At 35.6% G+C, this 15,117-nt stretch overlaps 1 pseudogene; it reads right to left on the bottom strand.

The window, feature by feature from the left end:
• Positions 1-437: 437 nt before the first annotated feature.
• On the bottom strand, positions 438-532 carry LOC136309772 (U6 spliceosomal RNA; annotated as a pseudogene).
• Positions 533-15,117: the final 14,585 nt, after the last annotated feature.

The raw sequence follows: 15,117 nt of genomic DNA, 5'->3' as shown, positions 1-15,117 counted from the left end.
CCAGATGAGCCCTCACTCAAGCTGATGACCTCGGGTTCAAACCTGGGTCCTCCAGGTCCCAGTCTGACTCTCTATCCTCTGCACTACTGCCTGGTCCGAACAGTTTGTCTTGAGTAAGTTTTTTCCATGCAGACACTGGTAGTGCCCAGCAGGCTGGAGTACTACTACACAAGTTCTCTCACTCAAGGACACATTTTTTTCTAACGACCATCAAGAACTTGCTGGGTACTTCTGCCTAAGCATATTTTTATAAAACTTACCAAAACATGACTGCTTTTACTGCATTCAAGACTCCTATACTTTTATATATTTCTCAGCAAATAATACCTTTGGACATTGATCTGGTAAAAAGACTGTTCTCAAAGAGGCCAGTCAATTCCACAATCAGGTTGATTTGTGTCAGATTCAGGCTTACTTATACTCAGATTATTATTATTTTAAATATGGAATAGTTCACCAACTTGTGTTTTATCCTTATACAGGGGTCTCTGTATCTTTTCAATTTTAATATATGTGCTGACAAAGTCAGCACTATTCTCAATGTACCATCTTTCCTCAGTATCCATGTAGAATTGATTCCAGGAACTCGTGGATGTCAAAGTCCGAGTGTGCTCAAGTTTCTTATAAAAGTGGTGTAGAATTTGAATATAATTTATGCACATCTCCCACCCCATATACCTTAAACCATCTCTAGATTTCATATGATGCCTAATACAATCTAAATGCTAAGTAAGTAGCTGTTAGATTGTATTGTTTTGGGATCAACTTTCTGGAATTTTTTAAAAATATTTTTCACTCGTAGTTGGAGTATTGATGTGAAACCTGCAGATGCAGAGGGCTGGCTGTATTCTATTTACATATTATTTTGCCTAATGAATAAGAATACATATGCTATAAAAATATGTTCTCAGAATTCAGAAACACTTGGAACATGTTTTTTCATTTTTATGTTGAGTCTTGTCTTATAGCATTGTATATTTGATCTTTTTACTAATAAATTATATCTCCATCATGAGTTTATCTATAGTAGCGATATCTTTTCCCTTTAGTATCCTCATTTCAAAACAAAGTGGTATTTAATAAACTACCTAAAGAGTGTATGTCCGAATTACACAGTAATAACAATAATTAAAAAAAAATAAGTCAAATTCTTGTTTTAAAAGTGCTTTGATACCCTAACTATTTGTATGTTAAATGATGACTTGATTTTGGTGAGAAGAATATATATTAAAGACTTGTGCTTTTTCATTGAATAGATATAGTTTTTAAATTAAATCATTGATACATGTTTGCCTAGTTTCATAACTAAGAAAAAGCACTATCAATATGTTGAATTTTACTTCTACATGTTAAATCATTTCTTATGTATGTTATAAATATATGTGTATACATTCTGGATAGGATATTTTATAATGTCTTTTAACATAAAAATAATTTCTTTTTCTCTCAGTATCTCCACAACTTAATTTGTAAACTTTGCTTTCAATAGCCTATTTTGTATTTTTTTTTTATTTTAGAAAGAGTGGAAAGGAGAGAGAGATAAAACATTGATCTGTTCCTGTGTGTGCCTTGTCTGGGTATTGAACCCAAAACCTTTGCATGTTGGGATAATGCTCTAATCAAATGAACTATCAGCCAGGGCTCAATAGCCTTTTATATTTTATATAACCATCCCATAATTTACTAATCCCATATTAGTGTATGCTTAAATTTCTTAATCTTTCCATTTTATGAATAATGTATTGATGAATGTCATATGATGCACGTTTTGTCCACAGTATTAGTCTCCTATGACAAATAACTCTAAATGTATTATGGGGTAAACAGTATGCATTAAAATAATTTTAATATGTTCCTAAATATAGAAATATGTAATCAATTTTTAAATTCTTAATAGTAATTTATTTCTCTTTCCTTCTCTCTTTCCCTGTCAATTTGTGTTCAGAAAAAGACATTTAACTTGATCCGTTCTTCAGAGTATTGCACACTACTTGCTATCAGACATCAGTTATAATTTGTTTTATTTTAATTTGTCTTATTTCTCCTTCAGCTACACTCCCCAATCCAGCCCCTCTCTGTATAACTTATTGAATGTGTTTGATATATGTCCTTAGATATATATAGCATTCTACAATATATCACGTTCCTTTGTCTTTTGTGCATTTTTGATTTACAGAAATAATATCGTGCTCTGGGGCTCATTATATTTCTTATCTATTACCCTCAGCAGTATGTTCTATAAGATCTATGGATGCTTCTGTGCATACATTGAGTTCATGCTTTTAATACTACATCCTTCACATTTGCTTCTCCTGTTCCTTTACTAATAGAAACCTGAATTGTCTCCAACTCCCTCTACCAGAAAAAGTGATTCATCAAATGTGCAAATACATTTTTAGCAGACTAGTGCAAATATTTTTTTAGACAGATGGCTATAATAATTTAGTCTATACATGTGCTAGTAATTTGACTTTTAATGTCTGCTGGATCTTGTGGCTTTTGGGACAGAGCTTCTTGCATGGAGCCTGGACTTGTTACACAGCTTTCTTTTGTTCTAGGCCCTGGGATTGGGTCAGTGGCTTAGAGTAGCACACCCAATTGAGAAATATTTTGCCTCCAAAAACCCAAAGGGGCTTCCAAGACATTATGCCTTCTTTTCTGTTGCTGTTATAGAGGGACAAATGCAACAACAATATATCTTTCACTTTAGAAAATATATCTTGAGATGCTTTTCAACATAGGAACCCTGGAAACTTTACTGAGGTGGAAATTCAAATGTTTTAATAATATGCCTGGAATAGTTGTTATGTCTTGCTCATTACATCTAATTAACATAATGTAAATATAATAAACTGGTATAATATCTTGGGAAAAGGAAAGATGATAAGGGTCCCTACAGACTAAATTATAGCATAGGTCTAGAGATAACATTCAGGTGAGTTACTGGAGGTATATTGCTGACTTTGCCAGCTGAGACAATGTTTTCTTATCATTTTTATTACCATTCATTGAGAAGAAAACATTTGCAAGAAAACTTAGCTGCATAGTAGGGGATGTGTTAATTTGCTGAAGCAGTGAAATTACTTCTGGAACAGCAGCTGCAACTGGAGTCACCATTTGGTTAATTTACAAAATCCACTGTCATTTTCCAAGATCCATTCGTTTTCTGCCCAGGAAAAATAAGGCAAGTTGAATGGAGATATTGGGAAATCAGCACCCTTGACTATTTCAGCTCCCTGAAGGTGCCACTAGTCTCTGAAATATTTATATAAATGTGATATAGCTTTTGGTTTACTCTTTATGCTAGGAAGAGTCAGTTATAGTGGTTTTCACTTGGCCTTTCATATCATAGTAGCCCTCACCTCACAGGTAAGGTAACCAATGTGTGGATTCTGCCAGTGACTAAATAAGTCTATTCTAATTATACATTCTGGAATTAGAGAAATAAGCACAGGAAGGGTCCAGAAACTCACTGGAACCAATGTGAGATGGACCTGAGCTAAAACTCCATTAATTACTTGATCTCCATGAGCTCTTCTTCTTAGTAATAGATCATAATGACATGAATCTCCTGAAATTATTATTACTTCAGAGTTGATGTCCAGTAACCAATAAAAATCTGAATGTTTCCTTTTTCCCAATCTATAGTAAACCAAGTAAAGACCATAAGCCCTTTCCAAGAAAGCTAGGGGGAAAATCAACAGTATAAATTATTGGCAGTATAGCTGGATTCTTTCTCAAGGGAAGCTGCCTTCCCATTATTCAAGGAGTTCTGATTCTATAAACTGGTTTACATCTGAGGATTGATTAAGAGGACATGGCTCTGTTTTGATGATGCAAATTAGAATTCTATGAACTCAACCTAAAACTCTTCCATTACATTCTATAAATAATTTAATTGACTTCCTGTCTCTCAATTCATCTGGTTATTGCTTTAATTTCATTGTTCATTGTGGTAACCAAACCCACCTTGATTTCGGTGACTGAGTTTTGTTTATTGTTCCCTACCATCTAGGGACCCAATTATCTCCATTGCATTTAAAGATTTCTACTTACTAAAAGCAGTTCCTATTGTAATCCCTGGCCCACAGAAGAGAGATGCCCTAGAGATCTTCCAAGATGTTCAGGCTTGTCTCCCCAATTATTTCAGAAAGCCATGTGAAAGTTGAGTCTTTTGGACCCTCCTCAAGTGGGTGAGGAGTCTAATGTGATAATGCACTGTAATCTAATAATCCTATGTACTTCAATACCTTATCTTATAGTATGTCAAGGAAGCATTTGCATTTCAGCTTCATATAATGTAGGTTACCCCTTGAACCATGTTTCAGTCATCCAACCAAACAGAACACTTTTTAACCCTTCAAGCTAAAAAACTAAATCCAGAATTTAAATTCAACTTTATATTCCTTCCAATATATTCTTCACTTTTTTTTTTTTTACATTTTCCCATTTCTATTTCCCAGATTTCTATCTACATAAACTGGTGTGTAGTATAGATTCTTATAAGGCACACATTTTAACACCCCCTTTATGGCCTGCTTGAACCTTGAGTGTAGTTATAGGTCTGAAAGGAAAGAGAGATCATAGGGATGGTCCTGAGAAGAACAGGCAGTGTCTTAAGAAACCACTCTCTCAAGAAAGCCATTTAGAGTTCCTACAGACAAATCAGGGTTAGCCTTCTCCATCAAAAGTGGTGAAAGACTATTTCTACTAGCAAAGCACAATGTTTACAGCTCCCCCAGGATCTTCCCATATGTTATTATTCTATTTTTCATGATCCAATTTCTTCCCTGTCAATGCCCTCACTTTAACAGAACATATCCTATTGAAATGGTTGAGAATTCAGTTTGCTTTGTGACTCAGTCATTCACAGGATGAAACTGCATTGGTTTGTTGGTTTGCTTGTTTGTTTAGAATTTCAGCCTGATAGCTACAGGAGATAAGGTTTATTTCAGGGAAGACATAGAAGTTTTCAGGTACTAATTGATTCTGACTTCAGCTGGAAATTTGATGTGTTCATTCTTCTTTCACTCAATTTCTCCAGTGCAACTAGAAACTACCATTACTCTCACTATACTTATTAATTTAGCTAAAGTATTCTGAAATATAGAATACATAATTAGAATCTTGCTTTATATAGTACATGCTATGTATATATACTCGTATTTGATCAGTAGAACTCAATGGTGATATTTTGCACATTTCCAAGGTTGCATCTCATCATGGAATAACAATGCCCTTTTTATCTGTCAATATAAAGTCATTTGTGACTCTAAAAATAATCAGATTAAAGAAACAGTTTCAGTAAATCCAGAACCAATTCATACAATTTACCCTAAGATTGTATTCTTCTAGGCCACTTTCTTATCAAAATCTGTATAATTTTCCTATGTCTTCTGTAACAAATTACCATAAACAGTATAACTTAAAATAACATAAATTTATTGTCTCATAGTTCTGGAAATCAGAAATTAGAAATCAAGGTATCAGTATGGTCATTCTCCTGCTGGGGATTCTAGTGGATTATCTATTACTTCCTCTTATAGTTTAAGGTTGATTTCTTTCCTTGGCTCATGGTTGCATCTTCAACTCTCTCTACCATTGTCATAGTACTTTCTCCTCTGTGTAACCATGTTTAAAATCTCCCTCTGCCACTCTTCATACTTGTAATGTCCTTTAGTGCCCATCTTGATAATCCAGGATAATCTCCTTCTTTCCAACATTTTTGGTCATAGAAGATGATAGTCACTATTTTACCATATAAGGTAATATTTCCAAGTACAGAAATTAGGACATGACATATGCTTTTTGGAAGGATCACCATTCAGACCACAATAGTCATATTATTTATAATATCCTGCACCAATTTTATTCTCTTTTGCTTAAAGAGAGACTGTGGTTTGCCTTAGTATTTAATAAGGAAAACTATCTATCTTCACTATCTTTTCCTAATGTTATGAATTATATAGTATTTTTATTATATTTTTAATTGACTATTGAAGTATAAAAAACACAGATGGCTTCATAAATAACCTTGCATATAGGACCTTTGCTAAATTTTCTCGTAGTTCTAAAAATGTTTTTTGATCTAATTGAGTTTTCTGTGAAGATAATCGTATCATCTACTAATAATAACGCTTTGAGCTTGTCTTACCAATTCTTATAACTATTATATTTTATTTTAAAAATAATTATTCTGGCTATGAATTCTAATCTTATGTTTATTAGTAGTAACAATAATGAGAACCCTTATCTTGTTTTAGTTCTTCTATCAATTTTCCATTACAAATCATGTTTCTTAGTCAAACACACAACCATAGAACAATGGTAGTTGCCAAGGACTTCAAGAACTGAGAGGAGGGAAAAATGAGATGTTCATCAAAGAGTACAAAGTTACAGTTAGACAGGATAAATAACAAGGGTCCTTTGATTAACAGTACTTTGTGTCCTTAAAATTTTGGTAAGAAGATATATTTTGTAAGGGCTCTTACAACAAAAGGTAAAAGAAAATAAACAAATTACATCATCTTTTTAATTAATTTTTAATGTATAATATTTATATAAACTAGGTTAAATAAAAATATTTCTATTTCTAATTTTCTGCTTTTAATCATAATTTCTATATTGAATATAAGTTAATATTATATATATGAAAATAAATATATTGAATAAAATATTTATATTGAGTTAGTTTAGGACTTATATTTATCTGCTGGATCTAGCTAAAAAAATTTAGTTTCATAATTTTGTATCCTTTTTAGTTCAGTGAATTTCTTATAGACAACATGTTGAATTTTTTCCTTTTTGTAATATGTCTTCTCATTGATGCAATTACTTTACATAGTAGGTTAAATGATGGCCTTCAGGAAGGTTTGTCTGCATCCTAATTCCCTGAACCTGTGAATATGACCAAACATGGCAAAAAAATATATATATATATATTATATATATATATATATCGATATATATATCGATTAAGTTAAGGCTTTTTTTTTTAAGTGAGAGTAGGGGAGATAGAGAGACAGACTCCTGCATGTGCCCTGACTGGGATCCAACCAGCAACTTCTGTCTGGGGATGATGCTCAAATCAACTGAGCTATTTTTAGCACCTGAAGCTGATGCTGTGACCAATGAGCTATCCTTAGGGCCCACACTGCTCAAACCAATTGAGCCACTAACTGTAGGAGGGGAAGAGTTAGAGAAGGAGAAGTACCGGGAGAGAAAAGCAGATGGCCACTTCTCATGTGTGTCCTGACTGGGGATTGAACCCAGATGTCTGCATGCTGGGCCAACACTCTATCCATTGGGCCAACCAGTCAATGCCAGTTAAGGCTCTTGAAATGAGAAGCTTATCTTGGATAATTCAAATGGGCCCTGAATGCAGTCTTATATATCTTTGTAAGAGAAAACTTGAGAAAATTTTGAGACAGACACATGGAGAAGACATACAGAAGAGTAGGAACAATGTATATAATTATGAAGAAGAATTAGAGTGATGCGATTATAGTTCAAGGAATGCCTGGATCCACCAGAAGCCAGAAAAGAAAAGGAACAGATTCTCCCGCGGAGCCTTTGGAAGCAGCACAAATCTGCTGACACCTTAATATCAGATTTCAGGCCTACAGAACTGTGAGAGAATAAAATTATGATGTTTTAAGGTGAGGTTGTGACAGCCCTCAGAAACCAATACCCCATTTATACTTATTGCAAATACTCTTTTTAAGTAATGTATATCCATTTCAATTGTTTATGGTATTTCATTAAAAATATTTGTTACAAACACAAAAATTAGTCATAGATCAATGGCAACTTTATAAACACTACTTAACATTTTACTTTACATATCACCACCAATTTTAGATATGCCTTGGAGTAATTGCAGATCACAGTAAGTACATTACTAGGATATTTATTTTCTAAATAAAATTATTACATGACATTTGACTGAACAATAAAGAAGAATTAAAGCCTACATGGTTTAATAGTTAGGAAGTGAAGAAAAATAATTTTATTCTTATTGGCTTTATTCTCAGTTATATTGAACAATATAGTTAAATAATAAAAATTATAAAAAACACCTTTTATGATGTTATAAAATTTATGTCTTTCTTGGAATTTAAAATAATTAAACATGTATAGTATACGTTTTAACTCTAGATGAAAGCTTTATGAAAATATAAGAGCTAAACTAATTGAAATTTATTAAATTAAATTTAATAATATGTACTAAAGGGATGGGAATATATGCCCACATTTATACTAGTCTGCAAAGTTTAAATGCTTTGTGGGATCTTAAAATGACATATACAAAAACACAACTTTATAAGTATTCATTAATATTTTTATGTATAGAGAAATTTCAAATTCATATATAGACATAACCTTCATGCCTGCCACTATGAACAATTTTGTTCATGAGCTTTTGGGGCAATGACAGGTATCCACAAGTGGGTCTTCTTATCTACTTGATTATTATAGTCCTCCTTTGTTGAAGTTACCCTTTGTAGAGTATTCACATTGGACACAAGTATCTTCATGTGTTTTGCCCATTCAGGAAAGTTTATCTGTACTTCTTCCCCAAATATGTTTGTCATTAATTTTCCAGTAATATTGTTTTTAAGTTCTTAATCAGCTAGACAAGCCATTAGCCACAACCACTAAATCAGTATAGAATCACACATTAGGCCATTTCTCATTCTAATTAAAGTTAACAGTAAGATGTACTGCTTGAAGTTCTGCCCACTGGGAGGATTTCTCATCACTACTATACTGTAGAGAGTCCCAGAGAGGGGCTATAGTGCTGCAGTTGTCCATTTTAGAATGGTGCCTCCTAGTCTTGCAGAACCTACTGTAAACCGGATGTAAGTCTTCTCTTCTTCTGTCAAATGGTCAAAGGAAACTACACGAGGCCATAAATTCAAGCTGGGAAAGAGTAGGCAGTTTAGCACAATAGGAACCACAAACATTTGGACTACTTCTTTATGCAACTTACTTGTGCCCTCAGGTTCTGCTCTTCCATTTGATGAGGAAGAGCTTCTATGCACACCTAAATTTATGCTTGGTGGATCATATAACACCTAATATTTGATGGACAACTCAAGTCTCATGATAACTTGGTGACTCATGATTAAGCATTGAGACTAAGGCTCAGTAGCAGGCTAGAAATTATTTCTTAAAATGAGAGTAATTATTTGCTGAGGGAAACAGGCCTTTGCTCCAAAATCCTAAGGGTCTGCTCTGAGTTGCAACTAAAGGAGCCTGCCAAGGGCCCAAAACAGCATCCCCTTTTGCCACTGACACTTTAAGCACCATTGCATCAGATGGATTTTATAGCGCAAGCTGTAGAAAACTTTACCTAGAAACCTTGCCTGCTTCAGAACTTTCTCTTCTCTGGACTCCACAAAAATTTAAACACTTTCAGGTCATTTGATAAATGGAACAGAGTAACACACTCAAATGAGGAATATGTTGCCTCCAAAATACAAAGAGGCTCACTAGGTTTTGTGCCTAAGTTTTTGGTTGTAGAGTTAGTGTAGACAGTTAAGTATTAACAAAGGACAAGGGGAAAAAAACTAGCTGAGATTGATTGAGTTGAGAAACTGTAATTTCACAGATATTCCAGAGAGTAGTCAGATGGATTAACAGCTGAGTAGACAGAAAAGACCAGCTTTCCAATTACCCCAGGGAACAACCAGTCCATTCCCTGGAATTAATGGGGGGAGAATGGGTGGCAGTAGAAAGAGTGAGGGGGAAATTCTACTGAGTACATTCTGCAGTGGAAGCCAAGATGGCAACCATAAAGGGGAGGAGATTACCTTGACACAGTCTGGGGAAAATATCAGATAGGATAAGAGCACAGGACCCCTGAAGATTCAGGAAAAGATCAGATAGGGGAGAGGGCATCATCACAGCCCTGAAAAAAGACAGGGAAAAGGTTAGATAGTTTGAAAGACAGCCTGCTCTTCAATAAAATATATGGAGGATTAAGAAGAACTTGGGGCAGCTGCTACTATAGCTTGCCTGTTCTCTGCCTCTTTGAGGGCATACAATCTCTTTTCATTCTAATAAATCTCACCACTATTGCTTAACCTTCTGCTAAGTGTGTGTTCTTGTAATTCATTTCTGGCACACCACAAGAAATTATTTCCTCTGAAAACAGTAAGAGGGACCAGATACAATGACTTATTCTTCATTTTAGAAAAGATATCTCAATATGACTTACACCATGGAAATTTCACTGAGGCATAAGTCCCTGAATATTTTTTTGTTTTTGTATTTTTCTGAAGCTGGAAACGGGGAGAGACAGTCAGACAGACTCCCTCATGGACCCGACCGGGATCCACCCGGCACGCCCACCAGGGGCGACGCTCTGCCCACCCGGGGGCGATGCTCTGCCCCTCCGGGGCATCACTCTGTTGTGACCAGAGCCACTCTAGTGCCTGGGGCAGAGGCCAAGGAGCCATCCCCAGTGCCCGGGCCATCTTTGTTCCTATGGAGCCTTGGCTGCGGGAGGGGAAGAGAGAGACAGAGAGGAAGGAGGGGGTGGGGGTGGAGAAGCAAATGGGCGCTTCTCCTATGTGCCCTGGCCGGGAATTGAACCCAGGTCCCCCGCACGCCAGGCCAACGCTCTACTGCTGAGCCAACCGGCCAGGGCCAAGTCTCTGAATATTTATTGGATTTATTCCTCACCTCTATTAATATGAAAATGGATTCTACTATATCTAGAGTATTTGATAGTTTTGCTTAAAAGTTCTAATTAGTATCATGTCATCAGTGTAATAGACCAGTGTGACATCTTGTGGAAGAGAAATGTGATCAAGATCCCTGTGAACTTGTTTTGTTAACGAGCACCATTCTGAAGGGTGTAAGGTGGTATCTCATTGTTGTTTTAATTTGCATTTCTCTAATGATTAGTGATGTTGAACATTTTTTCATCTGCCTGTTGGCTATTTGTATGTCCTCTTTGGAGAAGTGTCTATTCAGTTCTTTTGCCCAATTTTTAATTGGGTTGTTTACCTTCCTTGTGTTGAGTTTTAAAAGTTCTTCATAAATTTTGGTTATTAACCCCTTATCAAATGTATTGGTGAATATGTTCTCCTATTGTGTGGGTTGTCTTTTTATTTTGTTAATGGTGTCCTTTGCTGTGCAAAAGCTTTTTAGTTTGATATAGTCCCATTTGTTCATCCTGTCCTTTGTTTTACTTGCCTGTGGAAATAAATCAGCAAAAATATTGTTATGAGAGATATCAGAGAGTTAGTTTACTGCCTATGTTTTCAAGATGTTTATGGTTTCATGACTTACATTTAAGTCTTTTATCCATTATGAGTTTATTTTTGTGAATGGTATAAGTTGGTCGTCTATTTAATTTTTTTGCATGTACCTGTTCAATTTTCCCAACACCATTTATTAAAGAGAATATCTTTATTGCACTGTATGCTCTTGCCTCCTTTGTCAAATATCAATTGGCCATAAAGGCATGGTTTTATTTCTGAGTTCTCTGTTCTGTTCCATTGATCTGTATGCCTGTTCTTATGCCAGGACCAAGCTGTTTTAAATACAGTGGTCATGTAGTATAATTTGCCTGGAGATTGTTATGCTAAGTGAAATGAGCCAGTCAGAGAAAGAAAAATATCATATGATCTCACATATATGTGGAATCTAATGAACAAAGTGAACTGAGGAATGGAATGGAGGCAGAGGCAAGGTCACAGGGATCAGAGGGACAGTAGTCAGAGGGAAAGACTATTAGGGAATGGGATCAAAGAAGGTGAATGAATTAGTGAAACTATATACATAACACAGAGATGCAGAGATACAGATAACAGAAAAGTAAATCCTAGAGGGAAGGGGGAAGGGGGTGAGGGACAAAGTGGGTTTAAAAAGGGACACAGGAATGGGGGGGGAGTTATATTCAATGGAACATTTGAATTCATGTAAACACAATAAATTAATATTTAATACAAACTAAAAAACATCCCAGGCCCTGGCAGGTTGGCTCAGTGGTAGAGCGTCAGCCTGGCATGCAGGAGTCCCGGGTTTGATTCCCAGCCAGGGCACACAGGAGAAGCACCCATCTGCTTCTTCACCCCTCCCCCTCTCCTTCCTCTCTCTGTCTCTCTCTTCTCCTCCCGCAGCCAAGGCTCCATTGGAGCAAAGTTGGCCCGAGTGCTAAGGATGGCTCTGTGGCCTCTGCCTCAGGCGCTAGAATGGCTCTGGTTGCGACAGAGCAATGCCCCAGATGGGCAGAGCATCACCCCCTGGTGGGCATGCTGGGTGGATCCCGGTCGGGTGCATGCAGGAGTCTGTCTGATTGCCTCCCCGTTTCCAACTTCAGAAAAATAAAAAAATAAAAAAAATTCCTGTGAACTAAATTATGACACAGGTCTGGTGGTTTGATATACCCCTGAAGTAGGACAGTAAAAGTATATGACTGGTCCTGCCAATAAAAGCAAACTGCTCTGGTGGATCTTATGGACAAAGATGAAGAAAAAGGCATTTGCTAGATTAACAGCTGCATATCAGAGTACACGTTAATTTGCTCAAGCAATAAAACCATGTCTGGTATAGGTTGTTTATGATAACCAGATGTCAGTATTCAAGATCCATCTCAAAAACAACAATAAAGATTCCTCTGTCCTCTACACAGGCCAATTAGGAGAGAGATCACCATTCCTTCATCTTTCAATTTCTATCTGGTGGCACTAATCTCTGCAGCATTTCCAGACCTGTAGTATTGCTTTTGTAGAGGTGGAGAATTTCTGCAATCGGTTGTCTGTAAACTATCTTCAAAGCAGGCAGTGGTTTAATTCCAACCAAAGTGCAAAGGCCTGAGAACTATGGAAATTGATGGCGTGAATTCAAGTTTAAGGGCAGATAAATGATGTCTTAACTCAGCAGGAAGGTTGGAAGAGAGTGAACCTTCATTCCTTCATTCTGTTCTATTCAGGCCTAATGTATTAGAAAATGGCCACCCACATTGGAGAGGGATCTCTTTTAATGAGTCCACCATTTCAAAAGCTAATCTCTTTTGGAAATGCAGTCATAGACACACCCAGATATAATATTTAATCTTCATACCTTGTGACCTAGTCATGTGGACACATAAAATTAACTACCATAATATTTTAATGGTCACTTAAATTCACAATTTGATTAGTATTCTTGGCATCTTTGAGGAAAAAAATAAACTAACCAATATCAAAAATGACAACCATTTTGAAGTGAATCTCCTTAGATATTACTTAAAATAGCCAAATGCCATTTTTCAATTGTCCAAAAGATATTTAAGATTCTTGTCTAAACTCAGCATTTGAATGTGCCACCCCTCACCCTTAAAATATGCTGTGCTCTAACCAAATAAGATTCTGCAGCCACCACACAGAAAGGATTTTCAAATAAAGCTCATGTACCCTGAAAGCCAAAACAGCTTTATGTGAAAATCCAAAGACTGGTGACCTTTGCACCTGTAGAAAAAGTATCTGTTGACTCTTTGGCTCATTATTTCACATATAAAGCTTGCAGGATTAAAGTTTCCTAGAGTGGGAATGCTACCAAGCTTTCAACACAAAGTGATTTTATTTCTGTTGCAAAGATGTGCTATCTCTCTTTGTCTGAGACCCATTTTACTTCTGTGTAATAAACTTCAGAGACAAAATGTACCTTCAGGAATAGAAATGGAAGATCTAGCTTATCAAATCACACTTGTCTGTATGTTTAAGATTAAGCAGTAATGAGGGAAATCAGCTCCTTATGAAAATTATTATCAAAAATCTTTATAAAATACTGTGAATTTCTTTCTTTTCAAAAGTGTATGTATATATGTTTCATGTATACTTTACCTTATTTTCTATTAATTCTCATTTTAAAATACATATTTGAATTTTTTTCAAATATATTTTTTTACTTTTCCTTCTTTGTTTATAAATACATACTTGAATTGCTTCCCAAATGAAGATTTTAAACTTGTTCATGTGTGAGTGCTATGGCGTCTATCCTCAGTAAAGCTCTAAAAACTTTCTGAAACATTATTTTATTAAATTACAATTATTTAATGTTTAAATCAGTGCAGAATTGTATGTAGCAAAAATGAGTCTCCCTTGCTGCTGTTCTTAACGAAAAATAAATCTCTCTTCAGAAGTAGCTGCTGTTAACAGTTTGGTATGTTTTTTTCTACACACTTTTGAGGGGAGATGTTTCATCCTATATTATACTCATATATAAAAGAACACCTATCACATTTAAGAACTGATGATAAAAAGACACATTGTTTAATTGTACAAAGTCCTGTAATTTATTACTGCATGTAGATTTAAAAAAAATGGCAAAAGTCATTTATGAAAAAAATAAATCCTAGCATGTAAAATCTTACTTTTCAAAATAGTAGCAGCTTAAACAGACATTTAGCTCTTGCTGAAAGAACTGTGTTGAAATATCAAAAATAATTTTGCCACAAAAAAAATCCCAGTTTATGGAATTAAACAGAAGAGAAGTTTCACTTCTCACCCAAAAAAATGTGTAGGCTAGACACTGAAATGATGGAAGACTAAAAACAAAAAACACTGAGCGAAAACTCACTCTGCCATTCTTCTCTCACAAACACTAGTGAGAGATCATATAAAATAAGAAGAGAGAAAAAAAAGATCTTTGCACAACTCTACTATCACCACTCTTATTAGCAGAACTTTTCACATACTCTTGATTTGCAAGGAACAGCCCAAGGATATTCTAGGCACAGGAATCTCTTGGAGTCTCAGTATGCAGAACAGCTATTTTGTAGGTCTATGACAAGGGTTGGGAACCTATGGCTCATGAGCCAGATGTGGCTCTTTTCATGGTTGCATCTAACTCACAGACAAATCTTTAATAAAAAAATAATGATGTTAAAAATATAAACCAGAGACCTGAAGATGGCAGCAGAGTAAGCAGATGCACAGACTCTCAGCTCACACCACCAAACTAGATTACAAATTAATTTAGGAATAATCAGTGTGAAAAACCAACTCTGGACTACAAGAACAGCTCTCAAAAACCAAGGAGCAAAGAAGAAGCCACCCTGAGCCTGGTAGGGAGTGCCGAGGAGCGGTGAGTCTCCCCTGCTTACAGGAACAAAGGGGTTGT

The sequence above is a fragment of the Saccopteryx bilineata genome, chromosome 6 (genome assembly GCF_036850765.1).
Source record: "Saccopteryx bilineata isolate mSacBil1 chromosome 6, mSacBil1_pri_phased_curated, whole genome shotgun sequence".
NCBI lineage: Eukaryota > Metazoa > Chordata > Mammalia > Chiroptera > Emballonuridae > Saccopteryx > Saccopteryx bilineata.
This window is presented reverse-complemented; position numbering and strand designations above follow the sequence as displayed.